The sequence below is a fragment of the Brassica napus genome, unplaced genomic scaffold (assembly GCF_020379485.1).
Source record: "Brassica napus cultivar Da-Ae unplaced genomic scaffold, Da-Ae ScsIHWf_1226;HRSCAF=1752, whole genome shotgun sequence".
Classification (NCBI taxonomy): Eukaryota; Viridiplantae; Streptophyta; class Magnoliopsida; order Brassicales; family Brassicaceae; genus Brassica; species Brassica napus.
The window spans coordinates 148,312-159,522 of NW_026014648.1; positions in this window are offsets into that span (position 1 = coordinate 148,312).

Sequence of the window (11,211 nt, forward strand, 5' to 3'; positions counted from 1 at the left end):
CAGATGTCCTGCATGTGCTGACGGACACACACGGACACACACGGACAGCCACGGACGTCCTGTGTGGGCTGACAGACAAACAAGGATGTCTTGTCTGTGCTAACGGACACCCACGGACGTCCTGTGTGTGCTGACGAACACACACGGACACACACAGACACGCACGGACACAAACGGACAGCCACAGACGTCCTGTGTGTGCTGATGGACAGCCACAGACAGCCACGGACGTCCTGTGTGTACTGGCGGACACCCACGGACATCCTGTGTGTACTGAGCAGACAGCCCACATGGGCCAAAATCACCCAAACAATCCACGGGAAGGGCCAGCGTGCTGAGTCCAAGGACCAACGTGCTGATATGTGTACTGATGAACAGCCACGGACGTCATGTGTGTGCTGACGAACTCACACAGACAGACACGGACAGCCACAGACGTCCTGTGTGTGCTGGCGGACAGCCACGGACGTCCTGTGTGTGCTGACGGACAACCACGGACAGCCACAGTCGTCTTGTGTGTGCTGGCGGACACCCACGGACGTCATGTGTGTACTGAACAGACAGCCCACGTGGGCCAAAATCACCCAAACAATCCACAGGAACGGCCAGCGTGCTGAGTCCAAGGACCAGCGTGCTGATATGTGTACTGATGGACAGCCACGGACGTCCTGTGTTTGCTGACGGACACAGACAGACACACACTGACAGCCACAGACGTCCTGTGTGTGCTGGCGGACACCCATGGACGTCCTGGGTGTACTGAACAGACAGCCCACGTGGACCAAAATAACCCAAACAGTCCACGGGAAGGGCCAGCGTGCTGAGTCCAAGGACCAATGTGCTAATATGTGTACTGATGGACAGCCACGGATGTCCTGCATGTGCTGACGGACACACACAGAGACACACAGACAGCCACGAACGTCCTGTGTGGGCTGACGGACACACAAGGATGTCCTGTCTGTGCTAACGGACACCCACGGACGTCATGTGTGTGCTGACGGACACACACGGACACACACAGACACACACGGAGACACACGGACAGCCACGGACGTCCTGTGTGTGCTGATGGACAGCCACAGACAGTCACGGACGTCCTGTGTGTACTGGCGGACACCCACGGACATCCTGTGTGTACTGAGCAGACAGGCCACATGGGCCAAAATCATCCAAACAATCCACGGGAAGGGCCAGCGTGCTGAGTCCATGGACCAACGTGCTGATATGTGTACTGATGGACAGCCACGGACGTCCTGTGTGTGCTGGCGGACACACACAGACAGACACGGACAGCCACAGACGTCCTGTGTGTGCTGGCGGACACCCACAGACGTCCTTTGTGTACTTAACAGACAACCCATGTGGGCCAAAATCACTCGAACAGTCCACGGGAATGGTCAGCGTGCTGAGTCCAAGGACCAACGCGCTGATATGTCTACTGATGGACAGCAACAGACATCATGTGTGTGCTGACGGACACACACGGACACACACGGACAGCCACGGACGTCCTGTGTGTGCTGACGGACACACACAGACAGACACGGACAGCCACAGACGTCCTGTGTGTGCTGGCGGACACCTACGGACGTCCTTTGTGTACTGAACAGACAGCCCACGTAGGCCAAAATCACCCGAACAGTCCACGGGAAGGGTCAGCATGCTGAGTCCAAGGACCAACGCGCTGATATGTGTACTGATGGACAACCACGGACATCCTGTGTGTGCTGACGGACACACACGGACAGCCACGGATGTCCTGTATGTGCTGACGGACACACACAGACACACACGGACAGCCACGGACGTCCTGTGTGTGCAGACGGACAGCCACGGACAGCCACAGACGTCTTGTGTGTGCTGGCGGACACCCACGGACGTCATGTGTGTACTGAACAGACAGCCCACGTGGGCCAAAATCACCCAAACAATCCACGGGAACGGCCAGCATGCTGAGTCCAAGGACCAGCGTGCTGATATGTGTACTGATGGACAGCCACGGACGTCCTGTGTGTGCTGACGGACACTGACAGACACACACTGACAGCCACAGACGTCCCGTGTGTGCTGGCGGACACCCACGGACGTCCTGGGTGTACTGAACAGACAGCCCACGTGGACCAAAATAACCCAAACAGTCCACGGGAAGGGCCAGTGTGCTGAGTCCAAGGACCAATGTGCTAATATGTGTACTGATGGACAGCCACAGATGTCCTGCATGTGCTGACGGACACACACGGACACACACGGACAGCCACGGACGTCCTGTGTGGGCTGACGGACACACAAGGATGTCCTGTCTGTGCTAACGGACACCCACGGACGTCCTGTGTGTGCTGACGGACACACACGGACACACACAGACACGCACGGACACAAACAGACAGCCACATACGTCCTGTGTGTGCTGATGGACAGCCACAGACAGCCACGGACGTCCTGTGTGTACTGGCGGACACCCACGGACATCCTGTGTGTACTGAGCAGACAGCCCACACGGGCCAAAATCACCCAAACAATCCACGGGAAGGGCCAGCGTGCTGAGTCCAAGGACCAACGTGCTGATATGTGTACTGATGAACAGCCACGGACGTCATGTGTGTGCTGCCGGACTCACACAGACAGACACGGACAGCCACAGACGTCCTGTGTGTGCTGGCGGACACCTACGGACGTCCTTTGTTTACTGAACAGACAGCCCATGTGGGCCAAAATCACTCGAACAGTCCGCGGGAAGGGTCAGCATGCTGAGTCCAAGGACCAACGCGCTGATATGTGAACTGATGGACAACCACGGACATCCTGTGTGTGCTGACGGACACACATGGACACACACGGACAGCCACGGACATCATGTATGTGCTGACGGACACACACATACACACACAGACACACACGGACAGCCATGGACGTCCTAAGTGTGCTGACGGACAGCCACGGACAGCCACAGACGTCTTGTGTGTGCTGGCGGACACCCACGGACGTCATGTGTGTACTAACCAGACAGCCCATGTGGGCCAAAATCACCAAAACAATCCACGGGAAGGGCCAGCGTGCTGAGTCCAAGGACCATTGTGCTGATATGTGTACTGATGGACAGCCACGGACGTCCTGTGTGTGCTGACGGACACAGACGGACACACACGGACAGCCACGGACGTCCTGTGTTTGCTGGCAGACACCCACAGATGTCCTGTGTGTACTGAACAGACAGCCCACGTGGACCAAAATCAGCAAAACAGTCGAAGGAAGGGCCAGCGTGCTGAGTCCAAGGACCAATGTGCTGATTTGTGTACTGATGGATAGCCATGGACGTCCTGTGTGTGCTGACGGACACACACAAACACACACGGACGTTATGTCTGTGCTAACAGACACCCACAGACACCCACAGACATCCTATGTGTGCTGACGGACAAACACGGACACATACGGATAGCCACGGATGTCCTGTGTGTGCTGATGGACAGCCACAGACAAACACAGACGTCCTGTGTGTCCTGGCGGACACCCACGGATGTCCTGTGTGTACTGAGCAGACAGCCCACGTGGGCCAAAATAACCCAAACAATCCACGTGAAGGGCCAGCGTGCTGAGTCCAAGGACCAACGTGCTGATATGTGTACTGATGGACAGCCACGGACGTCCTCTGTGTGCTGACGGATACAGACGGACACAGACAGACAGACATGGACAGCCACAGACGTCCTGTGTGTGCTGGCGGACACCCACGGATGTCCTTTGTGTACTGAACAGACAGCCCACGTGGGCCAAAATCACTCGAACAGTCCACGGGAAGGGTCAACGTGCTGAGTCCAAGGACCAACGCGCTGATATGTGTATTGATGGACAGCCATGGACTTCCTGTGTGTGCGACGGACACACATGGACACACACGGACAGCCACGGACGTCCTGTATTTGCTGACGGACACACACAGACACACACGTACAGCCACGGACGTCCTGTGTGTGCTAACGTACAGCCACGGACAGCCACAAACAGCCACAGACGTCCTGTGTGTTCTGGCGGACACCCACGGACGTCCTGTGTGTACTGAACAGACAGCCCACGTGGGCCAAAATCACCCAAAGAGTCCACGGGAAGGGCCAGCGTGCTGAGCCCAAGGACCAACGTGCTGATATGTGTACTGCTAGACAGCCACTGATGTCCTGTGTGTGCTGACGGACACACACGGATGTCCTATCTGTGCTGACGGACACACACGGACAGCCACATACGTCATGTGTGTGTTGACGGACAGCCAATGACCTTCCCATGTTGAGTCAACACGCAACGGAGACCAGTGTTGGACGCATCCGTGTAGACCACATAAGGTTGGTCTGCCTCCGGAAGAAACAGGACAGGCGCGCTAGTCAGCATATCCTTAAGTGCGGAGAAACCTCTCGTACACTCATCAGACCATGTGAACTTAATGTCCTTCCAAGTCAACCGTGTCATAGGTTGAGCAAAGCTTGCAAATCCCTTCACAAACTTTCTATAGTAACCTGCCAGCCCTAGGAAGCTTCTAACTTCCGTGGCACTGCATGGTCGGGGCCAATACTCAATACTCTTTTGCCAAAAAACTGCACTTGCTGAGTTTAGCAAAGAGTTTGTGCTCTCGTAATCGTTCCAGCATGTCTCTCAAATGTTTCCGATGGACACACACGGACACACACAGACAGCCACGGACGTCATGTGTGTGCTGACGGACACCTACGGATGTCCTGTGTGTACTGCACAGACAGCCCACGTGGCCAAAATCACCAGAACAGTCCACGGGAAGGCTCAGCGTGCTGATTCCAAGGACCAACGTGCTGATATGTGTACTGATGAACAGCCACGGACGTCCTGTGTGTGCGGACGGACACACACGGACACGCACGGACAGCCACGGACGTCTTATGTGTGCTGACAGACACCCACAGACGTCCTGTGTGTGCTGACGGACAGCCACGGACGTCCTGTGTGTGGTGAAGGACACACATGGACACACACGGACAGCCACAAACGTCCTGTGTGTGCTGACGGACACACAGTGACATCCTGTGTGTGCTGACAGACACCCACGGACGTCCTGTGTGTACTGAACAGACAGCCCACGTGGGCCAAAATCACCCGAACAGTCCACGGGAAGGGTCAGCGTGCTGATTCCAAGGACCAACGTGCGGATATGTGTACTGCTGGACAGCCATGGATGTTCTGTGTGTGCTGGCGGACACACACGGACAGCCACGTACGTCCTGTGTGTGCTGACGGACACTCACGGACGTCCTGTGTGTGCTGGCGGACGCCCACAGATGTCCTGTGTGTACTGAACAGACAGACCACGTGGGCCAAAATCACCCAAACAGTCCACGGGAAGGGCCAGCGTGCTGATATGTGTACTGAGGGACAGCCACAGACGTCATGTGTGTGCTGACGGAGACACACGGACTCACACGGACACACACGGACAGCCACGGACGTTCTGTGTGTGCTGACGGACAGCCACAGACGTCATGTGTGTGCTGGCGGACACCCACGGACGTCTTGTGTGTACTGAACAGACGGCCCACGTGGGCCAAAATCACTCAAACAGTCCACGGGAAGGACCAGCTTGCTGATATGTGTAATGATGGACAGCCACGGACGTCCTGTGTGTGCTGACGGACACACACGGACGTTTGTGTGTACTGAACAGACAGCCCACGTGAGCCAAAATCACCCACGGACAGCCAAAATCACCCGAGAAGCCAAAAATTCAAAAATTAATATTTTTGAAGAAAGTTTTCAGAAAGGAAACATCAAAAATATGTCAACAAAGAGTTTAGAATGTCAAGTGTTGATCAAAAGTTTCTGTAGACATTCGTTTAGACCACGAAAGCCCGAACTTTGTAGCATGCAAAAGACATGGTTAGAAGCAAAAGAAAATAATGTAAATTTACCAGAAAATAGCTTTAACCATTCTTATGAAGCATGCAAAAACTCAGATTCAAATTCGAAGTATTTTTGTTTTTACATTAAAAATACTCCCGGAACACAACCAATGTCTACTGGTGCCAGCTGAAAAAAAGTGTTTTGTCTATATAAGGGGTCGGCACTCTTCTGAGCCTACCGTCAGTACCCGAAGGGGTATGTAGTGGTGGACTGCTCGGTCCAACACTATCGATGGCTGGATTGCGGTGGATGGCCGGATTGTCTCCGGTGAATTTTCTGGTGAATTTTCCGGTGGACCGTTTTGCCCCTAACTTCAAATTTTCGCGCTTGTTTTGTCTTGGCCTGGTTTCATCCGTCTTCCAGTTGCTCTTTTGATTACATCTCAAGAGTGGTTGGAAAGATTGATGTTAGCGGGGCAAATGAACATTCGGCGAATGAGTGGTGATTGGATAGCTAGTGTTTGTAGGCTTTGTGCTCGTGCACCCAACTACTGACCAACTATCCTCCTCAGTTTCTTCACTAGCATAGTTTTATGATTGTTGAACTGATCCGGGGCCTGTGTTGCGTACCTATCTGGAAGGAATTGTTAAGCTTTGCTTAAAATGTAGTTTGTGGCATCTCCTTCAGCGGGGAAGTCGTGAACAAATAAGCCGACACTTGTGATCCTTGCGTCTTTGCATAATTTATGCATTGTTCGCAAAGGTGAATAAGCTGTTTGCTGAGATCTCGGTTGCGGAAATATTATGGCGGTGACTCGAAGAAATTCTGTCCCGCTAAGCACGTTTGTCTCCGGACAAAAGATGACGGTCAATCAAGTCTGCGTCTGTTGCCACTTTCCATGTGTTTGCGGGAATATGACGTGGTCTTGCCCTGATTTATGAATGCTACCTGGTTGATCCTGCCAGTAGTCATATGCTTGTCTCATAGATTAAGCCATGCATGTGTAAGTATGAACGAATTCAGACAGTGAAACTGTGAATGTCTCATTAAATCAGTTATAGTTTGTTTGATGGTAACTACTACTCGGATAACCGTAGTAATTCTAGAGCAAATACGTGCAACAAACCCCGACTTCTGGAAGGGATGCATTTATTAGATAAAAGGTCGATGCGGGCTCTGCCCGTTGCTCTGATGATTCATGATAACTCGACGGATCGCATGGCCTTATTGCTAGCGATGCATCATTCAAATTTCTACCCTATCAACTTTTGATGGTAGGATAGTGGCCTACCATGGTGGTAACGGGTGACAGAAAATTAGGGTTCGATTCCGGAGAGGGAGCCTGAGAAACGGTTACCACATCCAAGGAAGGCAGCAGGCGCGCAAATTACCCAATCCTGACACGGCGAGGTAGTGACAATAAATAACAATACCGGGCTCTTTGAGTCTGGTAATTGGAATGAGTACAATCTAAATTCCTTAACGAGGATCCATTGGAGGGCATGTCTTGTCATGTCCCCGTTCCTGGAACTTGAAATGGGACATAGATGTTTCAACAGAAATGAGACTGCTTTGGTTCAGATCATGGGAATTGATCGTGAACAAGCAGTGATCAGGATGGATCATGAGGAAACTAAGTCTAGGTCTGGAAATACACCAAGGGACGTAGTAGGATTGAATTAGAGGAAGAGAACAAGCTGGACGAGTGATGAGACAGCTGGAAGATGCGAGAATGAAGCTCGGTCAGCTGGGCGAACCTCAGACAAGCTTAGTGTAGCTCACTGAAGTGTAGGTCAGCTCCAGCAGCTGGACTACTAGCTCAGTCAGCTGGGACAGCTGGGGATCAGCTCAACTCAGCTATATGGAGTGTTGGAAGCTCAGACCAGTGTTTCAGTTCTGGGCGGCTCGGACAGCTGGGGATCAGCTTAACACAGCTAGATGGAGTTTTGGAAGCTCAGGCCAAGGATGGCTATGGGCCGGTGGGTTCTTGTGGTCAGGCCATGGGCATGGGCAATCCGTGTGGCCTTGCTTTGGACATGTCCAGGAGTGGTTTTACAGTTCCAGGGCGTCTGGTAACTGCCATAGGCGAAAGGATGCAATCTGTACCATTGATTAAATCAATGGACAAAAATGAAACAAAAGGGATGCAATGGTTAGAAACGTAACCACCCCTTCTCCTATATAAAGAGAGCAAGTCCGTGCCTTTGCAGGCACACCAGGGCTTCCTCCTACATCCTGTAACACAAAGAAAACCAGAGAAAAACAGAGAGATGGTCGGATTCAAGAATCCAATACCAAGAGGCATTCAAAGGCATCAAAGAGGCAGTTTTGGAGGGCAATCAAGAGGGGAGTTGAGAACGACCCTCAGGTGAGTTTTGATTATTGTTTGCCACGCCAGGGCTTCTTCTATAATCATACATAACACGAAAATAGCCTGGGGAGAATATAGGAGGCCGGAACCCACTTCCAATGGTTGAGGCAGCCTTGAAGGCAGATGTGTGTAGAAAGGCAGTTCAATGGCCATTGAAGGGGGAAGTGATGCATGACCCTGTGATGGTGTATGATCATGGATGATCACGTCCTACGCTTCTTCTACAGCCTGGGGACACACGCAAATGGTTAGGGGAGAAGGGAGGAAGCCGGACTCCACTCTTAGAGGCCAAGATAGCCTTGAAGGTGGATGCAGTGTAGAAAGTAGTTTCATGGGAGTTCCATGGAAGGGATGATGGGTGCGACCCTTGAATGGATCTTATCAATACTGGAAGTATGTGATAAGGATTGATAGAGGTGTGCACTGGAGGAACATGGCCGAACACAATAAGAGGAGGCACATGATCTAATTAGATCATGTATAAGGTAACCGATTTTATAATTACTTTCAAGTTATGATTCTGTCTCTTGTGGTGCGGTTAGATTTGGGTTTAGTGAGAAATAAATCGATTAGTTATGGAACCATCCATGCAATGACAGATCCTTGTGTTAGGTTATCAGATCATATGCTTGTGTAATGTGAAATGTTTGTCACATATTATTATTGATCATAACGAATGTTAGTTATAAACCTTGGGTTGGTAACCTATATGCAAAGCATTGGCTAAGAGCCATAAAGAAGAGTCTAGCTAGTACTTGGTGGCGTTGACCAAAAGTACTGAGCATGGGTGTTATTATTCAAGGAAGGCCGTGTGTGATCTGATCATGGGTAAGGATGGACAACCTAATCCATAGATGATGGGTCAAGGTGTTGGATCTGACTGATCAAAGGATGCACCAGTTGTAAGAGCAGTAGTGATCGGCTTCGTTGGGACATGGTTCCATGGCCGGTTAGGTATGTGTGAAGACTCATCAGTTCTGGGTCATGTGGGGTGGTTGGTTGATTGACTTAGGATCTGATGGGCATTGTTAGTCCATGATATGGACTTGGTTTCATAGGCTGATAAGCTAAAGGATGTTGAATGAAGCATGAGCCGGGAAGGGCCAAATGCATGTCCTTAGCTGTTTGAAGACTTCTCAAGGGTTACTTTAGTCAGTGGGGATGGTTGGCTGAATGACAAAGTACCTTGGGGAGTTGTTGTATGTGTAAAGAAGCTGGATGCAGTATATGCAGCTGGCCATAGCTTGGACTTAGCTAGGTTTGAGTGTGACAGCTCGATCAGCTGGTTTACGAGTTCATTCAGCTAGAGCAGCTGGGCCGATGAGCTAACAAGGTCCGTGGATGTGGCTAAGGTATGATCTAGTAACTATTGCTTAGTTCTAGATAGAATGGACTAGGGGAATGGAACCTCAGATTCATATGACTTGATTCGGGTATAGGATCAACCTTTGAGCTAGCTGGTAGTTGAGAGTACTAACCATTAGCTGAGGTGATTCGACCGGACGAGTATTAGATTGGTTATAGACCAATGGATGATGATATTTTTCCGCTGCATATGTGTTGTATTGATCTAAGCTATGGAATGACTAAGATAGTCTTAAGCTAAGATCTAAGTTAGCCCTCGACTATGGGCGATAATATAGATAAAGGGCGAAAAATTTAGAGGTTCGGTCAGTGTATGGACCGAGCGACGTGAGGCATCGACCGCGGCCTAGTCGGCCGGGATCGGGTCTTACAAGTTGGTATCAGAGCATGCTTGATCATGTTAAGGACAGTGCTCAAAGATGTTGAGTTCCAAACCGAAATTATTTCTGAAAACTGAGATGATTTGGAACCTTAGCTGTGGTGAGCCAAGAGAGAGTTGAGGTAAGACTGGGTTACATGCTTGTGAATGGGGGAGTTCCAACATGAGCCGGCTTAGCCAAGATGCACTCTCTAAGGGAAAGACCTTGAAAACAGAAAGGTTAGTTATCTAGTTATTTGGAAATAATAGACGGATTGGACGATCGACGCAGTGCAAGATCTTTGTATGGACGACCTGGACCAGGGAATTACATGGACCAGGGAGTGGCTTAGGTTGAAAGAAATGTGCCGCACTCTCTTGGAGGTTCGTGTTATCCCTTGGTAGCTGTTCAAAACAAGTGAGCATATGCGGTGTTCATATTGGTCTAAGGGAGACGCTACATGGCTAGTACATGAGTGGGCTTGTGATCAGATGGATTAGCTTGGACTCAGTGTAAGTCAAGGTAGGATTCCTTAAGATTGAGTGAATGGAATGGATCAATTCCAAGAGGAATTGGAAACACGATGTTAAGTATCTTATTATGATGAGGATTGAGGTATACTATAAACACTTTTGTTAATGGTATGGGACATTCAAAGATGTGTGATGCTTTGGAGAATGGTATGGGACGTTTTCCAAATATTTGATCAAACCGAGATCTTACTCATCTAAGTATTTAATGATCGGTGGGGGTGGAAACACACATACTTTTCGATACTGGAGCTACACATAGTGTTGTGAGTCCAGGAATGGCCGGAGAGGGTTTGTTCCAGATGGGAACATGGGAGTGTCTTGTCATAGTGAATGCGGCCAGTTGGCAGGTGATGGATTCACTAGGGCTGGTTATAGACATCCCGGTATTGATCACAGACAGGGTAATGCCTGCGGATCTGATTGTTGATCACAGACAGGGTAATGCCTGCGGATCTGATTGTTGATCACCGACAGGGTAATGCATGCGGATCTGATTGTTGTCTGCCTTGAGAATCACAAGGTGATATTAGGCATGGACTGGTTTGGACAGAATCGGGCCACCTTGGACTGTCATCAGGGTATGGTGCAGTTTGAGAGTGGGTGTGGACCCCTGATCAGGTTCCAAGGCATGGAAAGAATCGGGCCACTCTGGACTGTCACAGAGAAAGGGTGCAGTTTGGGAGTGGGCGTGAACCCCTGATCAGGTTCCAAGGTATTTGTC